A 16857-nucleotide genomic window follows, 5' to 3' on the forward strand; every position below is an offset into this window, starting at 1 on the left:
TGTGTGATGGGCACAATACAATATACATATGCCTTATTAAAGCATTATACACTTGAAATATTTATAATTTTAATAATGAATGCCACATCAATACATTTAACATTTGATTAAAAATGTTAAAAAATGACCTATTAAGGTAAGTTGTTGGGCGCCTCCCCGCCTCGTTTCAGGAGCTGTAACCGCCCCCACCCCCATGGCTAGGGCTGAGTAAGCAACCTTCAGACCATAAACCACTAAGGAGACAAAGCTTATCTGCCTGGCAGGAGCACTGCTTCTGCTCCTTTTTTCATAACTGGTCCTCAATGCTTGATCAGTTAGCCAATGATGGGTAAGATTCCCCAAGGGGGGAACAACCTAAGATATGCATGATCACATGGAGGCCCCAGGAAAGGACTTGGGGGCTATGGAGAAAGGGGATAATGAACCCTCGCCCCTTCACTTTGATGAAGTCTGACTCCCCTGAGTCTTCAAGAAGTCTCTGAAATTTCCTTGGCTCTTTTCCTCCTCTGCCTGACTTAAGCCTGAAATAATGACAAAGGGTGGTGCAGCCCTGTGCTGGAAAGGGCGGGCTCCCCAGGTGATCAGGCCTGAGAAAGGATATGTAAAATCCTGTGAGCCTGCTTTGCTAAGAATGCTCTTAGTTAAATTATAAAGGTCCAAGCAGGAAATGAGTTTGTTTCCCAAAGTTTTGTAGCCTTTTAGCTGATAGACCCTGACTCACAAGAAGCCCTAACAGTTCTTTGTATGCTATCTACTGTTTGATTCTTACTGTCTAGCAATGATTAATAAGCTGTACCTGTACTCCTGTGCAAATTAAACCCAACAAAAGCCTTTCTAGGCAAGGGTCAGCACACTCTCCCCTTGAGAGAGTGGCCAGACCCTTCTCAGGCGCTCCCCCCTGGAGGGAGTAACCATGCTTGGTAGTCCATGTGAATTTGTCTCATATCTCATCCATGACACTGCGGGCACTGCAGGCTGGTGTCCATGTGAGTAAGTGTTTTTTAATCATGTTCTTATATATGAGAATACAATCAACAAGTTTTCAACTTTAAGTTTTCATCCCTTATCAGGGGCAGGTTCAAGTTTGAATGTGCAGTTCTCTGCCTCATCAGTACTTCATATCTCCCAACAGTGTAGCAGTTAACTTCAAAGAGAGTAAAAAACACCCTGATAATAGGAAATAGGAAATGGGGTGTTCTCGTCAGGGTGCTCTCATCAATCTTTGCACACCTAACTGTGTGGAGCTCACTTCATAAATTCTGGCCATAAGTTCTCTGTATAGTATAGGTCAGTGATGGTAAATGTGAGAGTGAAGGGCAGCAGCACTAGGCTAACTGCTTCAGTGGGAAAGAAAAGAAGAGTGCACACCTTCACAATGGCTCAGATCAAGTGCAGGGTTATGCCAGGCCCTTCTCATGTACATTTATAAGCTCTTTCCCAAGCTAGCTTCTGTAGACATATGCAGAGTTTATTATGGATACAAAATCAATTAATTTTTTTACATCATCTTGTGATCCATCTTTTGGGTCAGTCAGCATTTGGAAATGCATCCAGATGCACAGAAGGCTATGAGGATACCATCTGTGACATGTAAAAAGGAGACTTCAATGATGTCTAAGGTGAATGACACTTTGACTAAAACTAGAGACCAGGGTTGTGTCCACTTGCTTCACTGAGTTATGATAAATGAGTCACAACATGTCTGGAGGTAGAAGGTGTATCATATGCATTCTTGCAAGAGGAATGAACCCAAATTTATCCCAAATATATGATTTGGCCTAGAGCTTCATTGCCACTTTCAGAGATTCCAAATTTGGCCACACATATAGGACAAGAGAGAGGACCCCATGGATGACATCTGAAAATACATATTGACAGGTTGCTTTCAATATGCATTTCCAGACTCAGAATGTCAACAAGCCTGTGAAGAAATAGACAGATGGCTTTTCAAGTGAGAGTAGAAATTCATGTACCTGCACAGTGACAGCAGATCCAATTGTTTCTTCTGGAGAACTAGACACTAGAGAAGTAACCTGACATAGCAGGTGTTATACTAGATTATTTACTAATGTCTCCTTTTCATATAAGCAAATTAAAGCCCATAGTGATGAGGGGATATTCCCAACACACAATCTGGAGGTGAGCAGAGTCAGTTTTTATTGAGAAGGTGTCCAGTGTTCACCTAGTAAAATGTTGCACTAAGATATGTTGAATGGTATTGAATGCTATATAGGTGATTAGCTAGCTAGTCATGTAAATAGTTCCACATTGAAACTCAGTACCAGAGACAATATGGAACACCTCTGGGGACTCTAGAGATAAGAACCCACCTTAGGGACAAGGAATTGTCATTTTCACACAGAATGAACCAGAGAGCAATCTATTGTAAGCAACATCACCATGAACCACCAAAGAATTAGCCTTTTGAGCTCACCCCAAAACTGACAGGCTTTCAGAACATGTGTGGGGGACTGGTTGGACACAAGGTTTAAAACATTGACTTTTAAATGTATAATTTGAGTTCAGTGGGTGGGGGAGGATAATCCAATTACGATTGTTGAAGAATTTTTTAAATGTATTAATAGCTTGTAATAAAAGCTTTGCCCCAAAAGTCTGCAACTAAACCAGTTTTCTAAGCTGTTCTTTTTTCTTTTTTTAAATATATTTTATTGATTATGCCATTACAGTTGTCCCATTTCCCTCCCTTCATTCCCTCCACCCTGTGCATGCCCTCCCCCACCATTCCCTCCCTTTAGTTTATGTCCATGTGTCACAAGTTCTTTAGATTCTTTGTTTCCCATACTATTCTTGCCCTCCCCACTGTTTATTTTCTACCTACTGTCTATGCTACTTATTCTCTGTACCTTCTCCCCCTTCTCCTCCTCCTACTCCCCTGTTGCTAACCCTCCATGTGATCTCCATTTCTATGGTTCCACTCCTGATCTAGCTGTCCTCTTAGTTTGCTTTTGTTTTAGGTATGGTTGTTAGTTACTGTGAGTCTGCTATCCATTCACTGTTCATATTTTTCACCTTCTTTTTCTTAGGTAAGTCCCTTTAACATTTCATATCATAAGGGCTTGGTGATGATGAACTCCTTGAATTTGATCTTCTCTGAGAAGCACTTTATCTGCCCTTCCATTCTAAATGAAAGCTTTGCTGGAGAGAGCAATCTTGGATGTAGGTCCTTGCCTTTCATGACTTGGAATACTTCTTTCCAGCCCCTTCTTGCCTTTAAGGTCCCTTTTGAGAAATAAGCTGACAGTCTGATGGGAACTCCTTTGTAGTTGACTGTCCCCTTATCTCTTGCTGCTTCTAGGGTTCTCTCCTTCATTTGAATTTTGGCTAATGTTATTATGATGTGCCTTGGTGTGTTCCTTCTTGGGTCCAACTTCTTTGGGACTCTCTGAGCTTCCTGGATTTCCTGGAAGTCTATTTCCTTTGCCAGATTGGGAAAGTTCTCCTTTATTATTTGTTCAAATAAGTTTTCCACTTGTTGCCCTCCCTCTTCCCCTTCTGGTACCCCTATAATTCGAATGTTGGGACGTTTACAGATGTCCTAGAGGTTCCTAAACCTCTTCTCATTTTTTTGATTTCTTGTTTCTTTATTCTTTTCTGTTTGGTAATTTTTTCCTTCCTTCTGGTCAACTTCTGGGACTTGATTTGAGTCTCAGTTTCCTTTCCATCACTATTGGTTTCCTGTGCATCTCCCTTCATTTCAATTAGTTTAGCCTTCATTTGTTCTTCTAATTTGTTATTAAAATTAACCAGTTCTGTGAGCATCCTGATCACCAGTGTTTTGAACTGTGCATCTGATAGGTTGGCTATCTCTTAGAAGCATTAGCTCTAGGGATTTGAGCTGTTCTTTTTGAGCCATAATGTTTTGGTCTGTTTGTGCCTGTTTTGTATGAGGGGCAGAGCCTTAAGTGTTCACCAGGGTGGGGTGACCCAGTAGCTGGGTTGTGACGCTGTATGTGGGGGCAGGGTCAGAGAGGGGCAATGGTGTTTGTTCCACTTTCTCTGGAATTTCGGTCCCCTCTGCTGCTCTCTGCAAGCAAACTGGGCCCGCCTGGTGCCAGTTCCCAGGTGTGTGGGCCTGTGCACCCTCCAGGACACTGTGGGTCTCTCCAGAAAACTCTCTGTGAGCCTGGGAACTTCTCCCAGCACCTCAACCCTGAAAGTTTTTCTAATTGGTGCTTTTAGGCTTTAATTCCTGTCACTGGGGCCCTGATTTGTGAGGTCTGACTCACTGCTCACTCCTCTGCCTGGTTTATCTGGGTGTGAATGTGTGACCGAGGTCAGCCACCCACTTTGCAGCCTCATTGGATCTGCCCATTGCCACCCCATGCCTGGGATCTGCCAACCACCACCTGTGTGCCTGGGTGGGTCTGGCCACTTTTTCCTGTGTGACCCCTCTCCACCAGCCACTGACTCCACCCCTCTACTGGTCTGGATGAATAGTTCGTTGTTGTCAGACTTCCATACAGTTCAATTTTCTGCGTTTTAGTTGCGTTGTTGTTGCTAAAACTTTGTTGTCTTTAACCTTGGATGTGCACATGAAGAGATGCTCAATATCGCTAGCTACCAGAGAGATGCAGATTAAAACCACAATGAGATACCACTTTACACCAGTCAGGTTGGCTATCATAAAAAGAACAACAAAAAACAAATGTTGGAGGGGATTGCAGTTCACTGTTGGTGGGATTGCAGACTGGTACAACTATTATGGAAAACAGTATGGAATTTTCTCAGAAAAATAAAAATCAACCTGCCTTTTGACCCAGCAATTCCACTGCTAGGATTATATCCTAAGAATCCTAGAACATCAATTTCAAAGAACCTATGCACTACAATGTTCATAGCAGAACAATTTACAATAGCCAAGAGTTGGAAGCAACCTAGGTGCCAGTCAGTAAATGAATGGATCCAAAAATTGTGGTACATATACACAATGGAATTCTATGCAGCAGAGAGAAAGAAGGAGCTACTACCCTTTGCAACAACATGGATGGAACTGGAAAGCATTATGCTGAGTGAAATAGGTCAGGCATTGAAAGACAAATACCTTATGATCTCACCTTTGACAGGAAGCTAAAGAATAAAACAAGCAAGCAAACAGAATAAAAACAAAGACACTGAAATAGAGAACAAGGGGACAGTGACCAGAGGGGAGAGGGAAGGGAATTTAAGAGGGAAAATGGGAGGGATTTAGAGGAACAAGTATAAAGGACACAGGGACAATAACTAAGGGGGGTGGAAAGGGGAGAGAGGTGGGGAGCATGGGGCAGGGTGGGCTGGGATGGGAGAAATAAACAGAAAACTGTACTTGAAAAATAACTAAATAAAAAATAACCTTGGATGTGCAAGGAGGCACAGTGTTTCACCTTTGTCTCCATCTTGGCTGGAAGTTTCTAAGCTGCTTTTGTTTCCTTGCTTTGTCTAGAGTCCTGGAAATTGCCTAGTAACACAATCATTGTTAACAGCGTGAGAATTTATATTTGTCATGAGAAATCCATTTGTTTTGTTATTCAGAACTTACAAAGGACATCTATTGTTTGGTGCTTAGAGTGCTATCAGAAAACCTGTGTGGCTTGGGGCTTAGCAACAATTATTGAGGAAATAAGGGGAAACATACCACATGGAGAAGAAAAACTTTTAGTGAAAATTTTTTCATGTGATGACTATACCTATCAGCTTGGTCTTGCTTTAAGATGTGTATTAAAGGATCCAATACAAGATATGTATTCCAGGATCCTAAAGCTTTACCCTCACTATAGACTTGCACACACACACACACACACACACACACACACCATCACACAAACTCAACTAACTGCATGTAGGTGGAAATAAGGATGCCCTTCTCATTTTAAATTTCAGGGTTTGGTAACTTTACAGCATGGACACTTAGAGCATAAAATTTTTTCTTATTGATGGATACTATTTGTAGTGTTAAAGTATCATTTCCCTTTGTGTATTTTTTTAGAAATGTTTTTCGCTGGTCCTGTAGCAAGGTGGATGAGAAGAAGTTTTCTAGGATCATCACAGTTTCTGCATAATGTCCCAGTGTGGGAAGGCAGAATTGTCTGGTACCCAGTTTTCACACTGACAACTCATAGGCTCTTGTAGCACCATTGCATGCAGAGTACAGAGCCTTGCAAAACCAGAACTGTGATGCCAGAGTACTGGTTCTGTGTAAGGATGTGCTTTTTCATTCTTTGTCAGAAAAAAAAAAAACTGTAAGTAAGAAGCTTCTTCAAACACCGCTCCAGTTGACAAATGGTTCAAATGATTTATCTCACTGCATAGCCTGTGTGTCCTGGACAGAATTCTTGCCCATGTCATTTCCTAAAGAACCCCAAAACAAAAACAATAAGGAAGAGAAAAGGAACTGCTGCAGCTAAAAATGAGTGAATTCTATAGGAAAAAATAAAAGGGAGAAAAATGATGAAAGCTGCTAAAAACCATCATTCTGTTGTTGTTGTCTGTTCATTTCTTTTGTTTAACACAGATGACAAAAGGATCCAAAACTTGCACCAAAAACCTCTAGTTTGCCCCTTCTGCTTTGCTCTGCATCTTGGGTGCTGTCTTTCTGCATCATATGTGAAATAAACACCAAAAGACACAAGTATCAGAAGAAATAAGAATCCATATCTATATCCTTTATCCATGCTGTGAGACAGAGGGAAATATATCAAAATTCTTATCTAGATATTTTTTAATATACAGCTTTTACACACTCCTTTTCAACTGGTAGCAAACTAGAGCATTTTTATCCAACTGGCTACAAGTGGATTTAACATTGTTTAATTAGAATGATAGCCAGTCACATTCCCCAGTATCTCTCTTGCACAGGTATTCCCTAATTGTTGTCTTAATGGCATCTCCTTTATTTATTCTATGGTACATAATTAAAGATACTTTTTCTTTTCTATCTCAGATACTTTAATTCAATATATAGGCAGCTATCCAGAGATTTCCTCTGTCTTCTGATGGTCATTTTTAAATACAAAAAAATTAACTACTGTGGCACAGACTGTTTCTAATTCAGAAATTTGATAGACTGTGCTTTCCATTCTATGGGTTTATTTAATTGCCTACAAGCATATCACACATAGTGGAAGTTATACTCACATTCAGTTAAGGAGTACAGAGAACAAACATATAGATTAGAATTTTCTCCTCTATATCTGAGGCTGAAAAAAGAGAAGAGGTCTTGATCCTGTTGATGTTGCCCTTACTTCTTAAATACAGAGAACACAAATACCAATGACAGTAGTTCACCTTCCAAATAAAGCACTGTTTAGGTTTTGGATCCAAATGAGAGATCTCAGAGAAACTGCCCCAATGTAAGTATGAACTAGCTTCATAATAATTAAACATAAATTATAACATATATAACAAAAATAAACTGTTTGCAATGTGGGGGTATTTTCCCACCACAAACACAAAATATGGCCAAAAAATGAGGTAATAAGGTTAACCAAAGGGGAAATGTGGAGCAGTGGATTCAGAGCAGTGTCTGTACTGGACTGAGGGTGAGTCCTAATTTGTTAAGCACACGCCAAATGTTGGACAGTGCACTACTATACTACAGATTTCTAAGTCCAAGTGGCAGATAAGTGAACCTTCTCAACACACACTTGAAAAATAGCAATGCATGTTTCTATTTCTCAAAACAGGAAATAAACCCCCAGGGGACTGGACAACCTCCATAAGTCCATAATACCTGAGTTTCTGAGAGGACTGGTGCTTTTCTCACTTAGGGTGGTTGTGGCTGATCAGAAGTGATTAGCCTGAGAAGCCCAGTGTGGGATACAAGGGAAATGCCTCCTCCCTGCTCATAGGTGGCAGAATTGTAGAAATTGACCTTGGAGATTTCTGACTTCAACTCATTGATGATGACACTTATTCTCAAGAGTTCCAGGCTTGATTTTTGTTTTTTGAAAGACTGTATATTTGGGGATAGCTATTTTAACCTCAGGTTTTGGTTTTTGAATTCCAGAACAAGAACCAAAGAAATATGTGGAGGAGTTTGTATTTATTTATTTATTTATTTATTTATTTATTTATTTATTTATTGTGTATTTAATTTATAGAGGTGATGTGGCATAATAAATCAATAAAGGTTTCAAGTGTATAATCTTATTAGACATTATTGATGTACATTGTTGTGTTTTCATTATCCAAATTGAAGTCTTTTTCTATCAATACTTATTTTTGCCTATTCTACCTGCTTCCCTTCATTGATCATCATACATTTCTTCTCCGTGAGGTTTTTTTCTTTCTAGTTTTTTTTCATTATTTATGAAGACTTTCAAACCCATCTCTTATGGTATCTATCAGTCTCTATTTAGTTTCTATGATCTACATTTTGCTTGTTTGTCTATGTTGTTCATTATATTATACTTATAAATGAATCTGTGTGGTCTTTTTCTTTCTCTATCTTATGTCAATTAGCATAATACACCCTACGCCCATTGGTGCCATTACCAAAGATTTCTTTTTTATGGTTGAGGAATATTGAATTGTGTAAATTTTTTCATATACCACCTTTTTAAAAGATTTTTAGTTACTTATTTTTAGACAGAGACCAGAGAGAGAGAAAGAGAAGGACAGAAACATCAATGTGTGGCTGCCTCTCATGCACCCCCACTAGGCTCATGGTTGGCAACCCAGATATGTACCAATACTGGGAATCAAACCACCAACCATTTGGTTTGCAGGTTCATGTTCAATCCACTGAGTCTCACCAGCCAGGGCCTCATGCACTATTTTGAGAATAAATATTACCGCAGAAACCATAGAAAACTCTAGGTAGTTTCTTCAAAATATTAAAAATTAAATTGCCAAATGACCCAGTATTTCCATTTTTAGAATTGAATCTGAAGAAACTCAAAACACTAATTAGAAAAAATATATGCCCCTTGATACAGATAGCTCTGATTAAGATAACTCAGACTATTGGGGAAGCAGAGAGGGGCTATAGTGGAAGTTTGCCTAGACAATTATGGGTAGTCTAGAATGGGATTGTCCAAGAAAACAAAAGCTTCTAGTGAGGGAAAAAAAAAAAAAAGCATACTGGCTCTCTCTAACTGGGACACTCTGGGACTCATTGAAACTCTCTGGCTCATGAGGTGGGGCTCACTGTCTTGTGCTTTCAGGCTCTTCTTCCAGAAGGAAGCCTGGATAGTTGTGCTGCAACTGCCCGAATTTCCCAATGGACTGAATTTTCTATGGGTAGGAACTTGGGGCAAAGCCTAGGGTCAGGCCGTCCTGGTAGAGGGTGGCAGGTTTATTTTTCAGTATTCTGCAGGGAAAGGATCTGAGGTAGTTGCCTGCCATTCTTCCATAATTGTGTGGGTTTTGTATATTATGTTGTTTTTATTGTGTAAGCTAACCCTATAGAAACAAGACAACCACTGAAACTAACAGGGAAAGGTAGAGTAACTCAGGTGTTAGAGTTTAGCCTTAATTGATGGGCTTAAGTGATTAAAGCTGTGACGTTGTAGACTTTAGTGTCTCCTTTTGAAAAGAGGCCTTTCCCTCTGACATTTTTGCCTCTGGAGAGTGGCAGTGGGCAGCAGAACCCACAGTACTGTTTAGTAACACCCCTATTTATTGCAGTAAGATTTACATTAGCCAAGATTTGTAGGCAGACTTAGAGCCCATCGGTATATGAATGGGAAAAAAGCCTGAGGAATTCTTTTTAAGTTATGCTCCTTCACTTATTTTGTTTACAATTTTGGACTTTCCCAGAAAACACAGTTTGTGGTAATAGTAATTAGTTTAAATTTTCCTTTTTTAATATAGCTGATTCTAGTTTCCTACAACTCTGGCCATTATTATCTTAGTAATATTTTTAAAACTCAGTACTTTAAGATAAAACTATTGTTATTTGACCATTTTAAATGCTCAAAACAGCCCTCTGAGATAAGTGCTTTTAAAATCACATTATTAGAGAAAAAATAGGCAAAATACAATTTCTGTCCTCTGTGGCAGTTTCCAGATTCTGCGGTGAAATTTTCAGCCACATTATCCCTCAATATCTTATTTAAACTGTAGCAGAAAAACTCAAAGAGTACAGAAAATGTAGGGAAAATAGGAGTATCCTTCTAAGTTATCTCATAGTGTTTTGTACAACTGTCTTTGTGGAGTAGAACTCCAGAGACTCTGGCCTCACAAACTGGTTGGTGCAGGCCAGTAATGAAGAATTTGTGTGCGAAGGGCATAAGAACAAAGCCATCAGCTGTGGTGAAAAGCATAAAAACACTGCACCCCATAAGATAGGTTTGGACAGAATCCAGAGTTTGGCTAGGACATCCTAACTCACAATGCAAGGCTTTTCTTTCCAACACATGCTCTGTGGTAACATGAGGTCCTTTTTCTAAAGTCAAAGCTTAATCATATTGTTAAATGTTCCTGTGATTCATCATTATAACCAGTGTTGGGAACATGCCTCCGGATTCATAAAAGGCTCTAAAGATACCATCTGTGCTACATGGACAAGAGCATTTTTTAGAGAGAATATGATGTGTATGTTCTCTAAATTTCTACTGAAACTGAAGCTCTGGAATTGTGTGAATTTTTTTCATAAGTTATGCTGTCTCACAGAAAGTGCCTGTAGCTAGTGTGTATATATATATGAATAAATAAACTCCATCCAATTATACCAGGTATCTGAGTTAGTCTGGGGCTTCTCTGCAGCTGCCAGAGACTCTTAATCTGTCACAACAAGGACAAAATGAATTACATATGCTAGAAAAGTAGCATATATAATTTCTTAACAGGTCGCTTTCCATGTGCTTTTCCAAACTCTGAATGACCACAGGCCAGTGAGGAAAAAGGCAGAAAACTTCTCATGAGAAAGTAGGAAGTTATAACTATGAAGAACCACCATAGTTCCATCAGTATATTTTGCACAGCAAAGCACTAGGTATGCACTGGCCATGGCTGATACAATTAATCCCACTAAAAATTACACAAACTTTATCTAACTCCCCTCTTTCAGAGAGGCAAAATGAGGCTCAAAGGGATGACGATTATTCCTAAGAAAGAAGCCAAAGGTAGACAAGGTCACCTTGTGCTGTGGAGAAAGCCAGTAATCACCTAGTGAAAAGCTGGTCCACAATATACTGAATGGTATTAAATGCCAGGTAGTTGAACAGCTAGGTAGTCATGTACATGGATGTTCTACATTGAATGGTTAGTACCACAGATACATGGGACACCTCTTTCTAATGCCTCCTGGACAGCCCTCAAGGTACAAGTTTCATTCACACATAAGCTGGTATTATCTTCACAGTAAGTAGAAAAGAGACATAATGCAGACAATATCCCTAGGAACCACCAAAAGAATCATGGTGTGAACACTGCCCAGGAACTCTGGGTTCTTTATGGACATGGGAGAAGGAATGGAGTTTTTTAACATAAAAATATTTTGAGCTATAAATGTACAAGTTCTGTTTGCTGGATTGAAAAAATACATAAAATTATTTCTTTCAGGACATTTTATTAGGTGAGGAACAGCAGATCTTCCCATAGCAATACTCTGTCTTAAGAGAATTGTCTCAGTGAATCTTCAAGAAACACCCTGAGTACAAAGACTAGAAGAGAGAAGCTTATGGATTTGAAAGGCTGCTCAAGCTCCATCAGGTCAGAACTGACAACCCTCTAAAACACATCTCTCCACATTCCCTCAAAGCTACTGAGGCTTGTCCCTGACATGAAGCAAAATGATCTACAAAGTGTCATATTTTTAAATTTGGAGACAGTGGAGGGGAAAGACGCATTATAATAACTTTAAAAATTTCAAGTAAGGGTGTTGATTGTTCTTCCTTTTGGAGTAAATCAAGTTTTCATATTCTCATCATGAACATTTTAGATTTAGCAAGAAGGTAATTGGACAATTTAGTTAGCAAGATAGTCCATTACAGGGAAAGAATTTGAGTCAATAACACAGGAATAGACAAGCCTTTATGTGGCCAATGAACATCTGATAAATCCTTATAGTGCCAATGAAACAAGGGGCTATGAAGGAGTATAGGAGACCATTCTGTGTGGTGTGGGTCCACCTCCCAGTGGAAAGCAAGGTCTGATGCACAGGACTCATGCCCACAGATAGGTTATCTTGTGAGAAATCAGGCCTGCACTGTACCTAGGCTGCTTTGAGACTTGCTTTTGCTAAAACTCCCTCTCTCTGAATTGAGGCAGAAGGGCCTACTGTAACTTCCTAAAGTCTGTGCTAAACCTCCCCAGAATGGAGTGTAACTAGTTCAACCACTTTTCCCTTTACATTTGCAAATATCCTTCTTCTGCAATGTGATTAGCGGCATCGTCTCCTTTGTTTTCTGTAAAAGGCAACCACCTAAAGTGAATCTGTGCATAGTAAACGAGGACCATCACATAATGTGCAGAGAAAAAGAAATAAAGGCCTGTCATGGCAGAGGCCAAGGTTTTTTCTCCCCTTGAGAAAAAACCATGCCATCCCCTTTCCTCCACAGGACTCAGTAGTCTGTGTGAATTTCTCGTGCCTCATCCACAATGTGGCAGACCCCACAAGTTGGGGTCTGCATCAAAGGAGCACTGAAGGATCATGAACAACCTGACACTGGGTAGGTTTAAAATAAAAGAACAATTATGCCTGCCTTGTGAGTCAGGTCCCCACAAAGGGGGTACACGAGAGGCAACCATTCATTGGTGTTTCTCTTTCTCTCTTTCTCCTTCTGTTCCCCTCTAAAAACAAAGAAATAAACCTTTAAAAAAAGAACTCAGAACCAGATGCATATTCTGGCCAAGACGGAGACATACGTAGAAACCCTTTGTTTCCTTGCACAACTAAAAAGAGGATAACAAACAATCTAAAATCAATAAACAACCAGAAGTGTCAGAAAATCAAACTACATGGAACTCCAACAACCAAGAAATTAAAGAAACAGTTAACCAGACCAACCAGACCAGTAAGATGGGCAGACAGAACACACAGTGAGGCTTTGGAATGCACATGTGCAGTGGGCTGACAGAAATCACAGTGCTGCAGCACTGATGTGGGTGGGGCTGGTTTAGTGGTAAACTGAGAATCAGAGTTGACTCTGGAGTATGGTGGGGTGTGTTGCAGTGGGTGAAACTCGAGGTCTCACACGAGGGTTTGTTGGAAAGTGGGCTAGAGCTGAGCAAGTGACCTGCACTCTTCCCTATCTGGCCCCTCCCCCACAGGGTGGAGGAGAAAACAGGGTCAGCCACAGTGGATAGGACTTATAGCAGGGCATTGGCTGCAGTACTGGGTCAGGTGAGGTGGTGGCTGGTGGAGTTGGTGGTCCCACATTTGCTTATGGATAAACCTGGAGGAACACCTGGGCAGTGAGACATACCATGCAACCCAGGGATCCAGCTTGATGAAATAAAGCCTCAAAACTTCTAACTGGTAAAAACCTGTGGGGAATGTGGTGCCAGGAGAAACTCTCAGACTCACAGGAGAGTCCAATGGGAAGACCCACAGGGTGTTGGAATGTACACAAAAACACCCACACAGAAATCAGCACTAGAATAGCCCAATTTGCTTGCGGGAAGCAAGGGAAGTGACAGAAAGCAGCTGAGAGTCAGGCAAGCATCACTGGTTCCTCTCACATCCCTCTCCAACATACAGCCCCACTACGTAGTAACCTGGGTTGTCCCTACCCTTGCAAATACCCAAGGCTCCACCCCTTACTACATAACAGGCACAGTTAGAAAAAAAATATGACCTGAATGAAAGAACAGATCAAAGCTCCAGAAAAAGTACAACTAGGCAGTGAAGAGATAGCCAACCTATCAGATACACAGTTGAAAACACTGGTAATCAGGATGCTTACGCAAATAGTTGAGTATGGTCCCAAAATAGAGGAAGAAGTGAAGGCTATGAAAATAAAGGAAAATATATAGGGAACAAACAGTGACAGAAAGGAAACCTGGACTGAAATCAATGATGTGGATCAAAAGAGAGAAATAAACTTTCAAAAAGAACAGAATGAAGAAACCAGAATTCAAAAAAGTGAGGAGAGGCTTAGGAACCTCTGGGAGAATTGTAAACATTCCAACATCTAAATCATAGGGATGCTAGAAGGAGAAGAGGAAGAGCAAGAAATGGAACATTTATTTGAAAACATAATGAAGGAGATGTCCCTAATTCAGCAAAGGAAATAGACTTCCCGGAAGTCCAGGAAGTTCAGAGTGTCCCAAGAAATCTGGACCCAAGGAAGCACACCCCAAGGCACATCATAATTACATGACCAAAGATAAGGAGAGATCAAAGATAAGGAGAGAACCTTAAAAGCAGCAAGAAAAAAGGAGACAGTAACCTATGCAGGAGTTCCCATAAAACTATCTGCAGATTTCTCAAAAGAAACCATACAGGCAAGAAGGGGCTGGATAGAATTCCATTGTGTATATGTACCACAATTTTTGGATCCATTCATTTACTGACTGGCACCTAGGTTGCTTTCAGCTCTTGGCTATTGTAAATTGTGCTGCTATGAACATTGTGGTGCATAGGTTCTTTGAAATTGATGTTTTGGAGAGAAAGAAGGAACTACTACCCTTTGCAACAACATGGATGGAACTGGAAAGCACTATGTTGAGTGAAATAAGCCAGGGGTTGAAAGACAAATACCATAGGATCTCACCTTTAATAGGAAGCTAAACAACAAAACAGACAAGCAAGCAAAATAAGGGCAAATACACTGAAAGAGAGAAGAGGGAGACAACGACCAGAGGAGAGAGGGGAGGGAATTTAAGGGAAAAAATGGGAGGGATTTAGAGGAACAGGTATAAAGGACAAAGGGACTAGAGCTAAGGGGGGTGGAAATGGGAGGGAGGTGGAGAGCACGGGGGAGGGGTAGGCTGGAATGGGAGAAATAAACAGAAAACTGTACTTGAAAAATAACTAAATAAAAATTTTAAAAAATAAGGGGCTGGAAAGAAGCATTCAAATTCATGAAAGTCAAGAACCTACAAGCTAGATTACTCTATCCAGCAAAGCTGAATTCCATTTAGAATGGAAGAGCAGATAAAGTGCTGCCCAGACAAGGTTAAGTTAAAGCAGTTCAACATTACCACATCCTTATTATATGAAATGGTAAAGGGACTTATCTAAGGAAAAGATTAAAAAAAACATGCACAGTAAACTGATAAACTCACAAGTAGCAACAACAGAACCTAAAACCAAAACTAAAATATGTACTAAGGAAACAAGTAGAAGAGAAACGAATTCACAGAGATGGAGATCATATTGAGGGCTATCAGTAGGGGATGGGTAGTGGGCAGAATGGAGGTAAAGGTGCAGGGACTGAGAAGCATAAATGGTAGGTCCAAAATAGGGAGAAGTTAAGAATAGTATAGGGAAAGAAGAAGCCAAAGAACTCATATGTATGACGCATGGACATGAACCAAGGTGGGGGAATGCTGGTGAGAGGTGGGGTACAGGGTAAAGGGAAATAATAGGGACAAAAAATGGTACAACTGTAATACCATAATCAATAATATATATTTTTATATATATTTATTACATATTTATATAATACATATTTATATATTATATTTATATAATATATTATATTTCTATATACATTTATATATATTTATATATATATATAAAACTGAAAAGGAAAATCTCAAAGGATGCCATGGGTTTAAAAAATCATGAAAAAACTTTATGAACACATAAAGGCATTTTATTTTTTTAGGCAATAAAATTTACACAGTGATTCTCATAGTAAATTGTTAATAAAAGCCTTTATTTTAAAAGATTGTGTTTATTTACCTTTGGACAGAGGGGAAGGAAGGGAGAAAGAAAGAGCGAGCAACGCAAATGTGTGAGGGAAACATTGATCGATCGCCTTTCAGGTGTTCCTCAAAGGAGACCTGGCATGCAACCCAGACATGTGCCAGTGACCTTTCAGTTCACAGGCCAACACTCAATTCTCTGAGCCACACTGGCTAGGACAATAAAATTCCTTATAAATATTTATGATGTCAAGTGTTTTAATATGACAGTTAAGACCATTATTTATAATTAATTTATTAACATAAGTATTATAATTGAAAATTACTGCTCTTTAAAAATTTCATTCCACCTTTATTACCACAAGGACATTTTCAGTCAAGTCCATTTAATTTCAGATAAAAAACACAAAAGGTAAGTTTTGTACGTTAAAATGACCAGCTATCTCTGGCAGTTCCAAAATTTTAGATTTGGAACTATGTACCTTTTTAGCTCTTCATATCCTCTATAAGTGTAGAAAAAAGAAACTCAAGGAGAGTTTGGATAAACCTGGAAAAAGAAATGGGCTTTGTCACCAGTGGTTCTAACCAGGTTTTGTACAAGTGACTCTGTGGAACTTGACTTTACAGGGTCTGGCCAAATGTCCTTTTATGGCACAAAACAATGATGGTGAAGGTATAGGTGATGGACACCAGACCAGGGCCAGCACCTGAAGTGAGATGAAATAGAAGAAGACATAAATCAAGATGAACTTGGAGCAAATCTAGGATTCTGCCATAACTCCTTCACTGACAAACTAATGCTCTTCAATTAAACCTATGTTTTGTAGAAACATGAGGTTTTCCTTCTGGACACAAAAATCACTCCCTTTGTATATGGTCCTGTGATCCATCCTGATCCATCCTGATCCATCCTTCTAGTTATCATTCAAAAAATGTCACCATATGCAACAAAGGCTATGAAAATACCATAAGTGACCTATGACAAGAGATTTCAAATAATGTCTTCTACAACTGTCTGCCTCTTCTAGTAAAACTGAGGTTAACAGATTTTGTTCTGCTTCCTCCACTAGTGTTGCAAGTTGTCTCAGAATGTGTCTGCAT

This window comes from Artibeus jamaicensis, unplaced genomic scaffold (genome assembly GCF_021234435.1).
Source record: "Artibeus jamaicensis isolate MK-2021 breed Jamaican fruit bat unplaced genomic scaffold, CSHL_Jam_final contig_288, whole genome shotgun sequence".
In the NCBI taxonomy this organism is placed as follows: Eukaryota; Metazoa; Chordata; class Mammalia; order Chiroptera; family Phyllostomidae; genus Artibeus; species Artibeus jamaicensis.